At 30.2% G+C, this 3,211-nt stretch overlaps 1 non-coding gene across 1 annotated transcript; it reads right to left on the reverse strand.

The window, feature by feature from the left end:
• Positions 1-3,139: 3,139 nt before the first annotated feature.
• TRNAD-GUC (transfer RNA aspartic acid (anticodon GUC)) lies at positions 3,140-3,211 on the reverse strand. The gene has a single exon. It is a non-coding gene; the product is annotated as a tRNA-Asp (tRNA).

Raw genomic sequence — 3,211 nt, forward strand, 5'->3', positions numbered from 1 at the left:
TTTGTTTGACTTAATCTCATCAAGCCAAGTGTCAAGCTCCAATTAAATCACAAAAATGTGATCTTCATCATGGGAAGACAAGTGACAAGCTTGTATAGTGCCATGTGTCACCATCTCATGGTGCCACATATCACCATGTGAAAAGACCAATTTATCCTTTTTAATTTGAGTTCTCAATCCAAAATTATAATTTCTCCTCTTCAAATTAATTTATATCAAATATAAATTAATTAATTAATTAATCTTCATTAATTAATTTCTCACAATTAAATTCATATTTAAACAATTTAAATATAAATTTAATTTATGCCATACATCCAATAACCTAGATTTAGTTTCAAGTCAGGCTAGGGACTTTGCAATCTTATTGCAAACCAAACTTATTTAATTAATTAAATAAACTCTTTAATTAATCAATTAAATCACATTTTGCTCGGTGATTAACTCCTATAGATGTGTGACTTACTAGGCTCATTACTTATTAGCAATGAGAAATGATATTATCTCTTAATATCATTAGAACTCTTTCTTATTGTAAATGATTTCTCTAAATTATTTCAGGCATCTCATAGATCATGGTTGACACCTAGCATAGCATGCCATGGCTACCCAATCAATAATAAGGAATACCTTAAATGAACCTTTAATTATATGTTACCATACACTAGAATCTCTCTGTTACAAAATCTCAATTCCAGCTGGAGTCATGGTTAATGTCAAACTCCATTCGCTATGAACATTATGTTCTCTTTTAATTCTAATTCTTGATTAATTAGATTTTCTTATTAGAAACTCTTTTCTGACTAAATTTATCTGTCCTGGCCATGAACTTAAATCATCAAGAATAATTAAATGAATATAGGATTTTATCCCTATTTACTTAGAGTAACGGATTCCATCTTGATCAACACCTATTTTTATATATAACTAGTAGAAGCCAACACATGCCCATATACCCATACACAGTATGAGTATGAAAGCAATATCAAACTCAAACCACCTATATATAAGATAACTGTGTTATCTCAGGTCCAAAGATTATATGCACTGATATGATATATGACAATGCATTGACAAGAGTAAACTCCATATGCTTGTCATAAGCATCACTGGTTAGGCTTACTTATTGTGTATAAGTGCCTATCATGTTTGTTATGTGGCATGAGACTCACCACTCCAACTTATTTATATGTCATATTAATACTTTGGGAACAAACATGATTACAATCTTTCTGGATAAGTCATGTCTTTTGTGAAGTATCCTCGATTGTGAACCAATTTATGATACTTTGTATTAGAAATACTGTCACTCATATTCTTAACAACTTAAGAATAGAATTTATAACAAAATATCAATGGACCTTTTCAATTACACATAAATGAATTATGTAAACAGAAAAGTAAAATTGCCTTTTATTAATAAAAATATATACAAGATACATACAAAATGATATGCTCTAGGGCATACTACTAACATGGAGGGAGAGAGAGACACACATAGAGAGAGAAAAAGGGAGAGGTATGGGAGAGTCACTTTCTTTCTCTCTCTCCCGTGCCTTTCTCTCTTCCTATTTGCCTCTCTTTCTCTCTTCCTCTCTCTCCTAATCTTTTTTATCTCTCATTAACTAAAGTGAAAGAGAGTAGGGGAGAGTTGGATAAAAAATTAATAGATAGAGGGGGAGAGGTACAGAGACATGGAGCGAGAGGTAAATAAGCAAAGAGAAAGAGGCATAAGAGAGAGAGAGTTAGTGAAAGATATAAAGAGATAGAGACAGAGTAACTCTCCCATGCTTCTCCTTATTTATCTCTTTCTCTCTCTCTCCCCTCCCCTCTCCCCCCCCCATGCCTCTCTCTTCCTATTTTTGTCTCTCTTTCTCTCTCTCCCATTCCTCTCTCTCCTTCTTATTGTACATGTACTTTAAAAATTTTAACACTTTTACCATTTAGGACTTAAAACTTTTTTTTTTAATAATTAATGACATGTACTTTCACATTTTTATACTTAAGTCACAAAATGAATAATGACATAAAAATTACTGACATGGCACTGCCATGCCCATGCCACGTCATACATGTAACATATCAGTATGCTATGTCAATCCCACATTATATATGGTGCCACATTAGCATGTCATGTTAGCGCCACGTCAAATATGAAGGTGATATTAAGACATTTAAAGTGGTTAGTAATTTGTTCTTAAAGTACTAACGACACTAAATTTTATGTGCTTAATTGCAACAAAATAAAATATATATCTTTAATGATAAAAACGTTAAAGTACAAGTTATTAAAGCGTATTTTTTCCTTATTTAAATTATCAAATAAAAAAAATTCTACACATCTAGTGTTATGAAGTCTTGAATTCAAATCTAGATAAAACCAATTACATAATAAAAAGATAGAAAAGAAACTTAAAAAGCTAAATTCTAATAAACACACTCTAGCAAGATAAAAAGTAAGACCTTGTTTGGTTTAATTCTATGATAAAATTTATTTTATTTGTAAATAAATTTTATGATAGAATTCATTTATAAATGAATTTTTTTATTTGATATATTTTATATTGAATGTGAAATTCATTTCAAATGAAATGAATGCTGCATTTGAAATAAATAAAATAAAATAATGGAATCTAATCCTAAACTCAATTATTATAGATAATGGAATCTAAAACTGAGAACAAAAGTCAGTCCCCATGTTCCGTCTTGTACTTATTCACATCAAAGTATATTACAAAACATGAGAAACACTTAAATAATACTAAATAAAACACATTTAACTTAACAAAACCCTACATATCATCAATGAAATATACATATCCTCTCATATGGAATGGAGACAAGAAAAATGAAATTTTAATAATTACAGAAATTTTTATATCTAATAATGTTTTATGTACAAAATCACATTTTTCCACAGTATGAATATTCATTTTCACTCAATTTCCCTTCCGAATTAAAAAAATAATAATAATAAATTAAATGAAAAAAATTTTCCCATCTCATGTTCCTTCCTTTTTATACTCTTTTCTAAAGGAGAAAAAAAAAAAAAAAATTAAGGAATTAAGATGAAGTCTTACTGAAGTCGCGACAAAACATAACAGCTAACGGAAGACATTGAGAACAAAAAAAATACACACGCCGTTGCCGGGGATCGAACCCGGGTCACCCGCGTGACAGGCGGGAATACTCACCACTATGCTACAACGAC

This window comes from Hevea brasiliensis, chromosome 7 (genome assembly GCF_030052815.1).
Source record: "Hevea brasiliensis isolate MT/VB/25A 57/8 chromosome 7, ASM3005281v1, whole genome shotgun sequence".
In the NCBI taxonomy this organism is placed as follows: domain Eukaryota; kingdom Viridiplantae; phylum Streptophyta; class Magnoliopsida; order Malpighiales; family Euphorbiaceae; genus Hevea; species Hevea brasiliensis.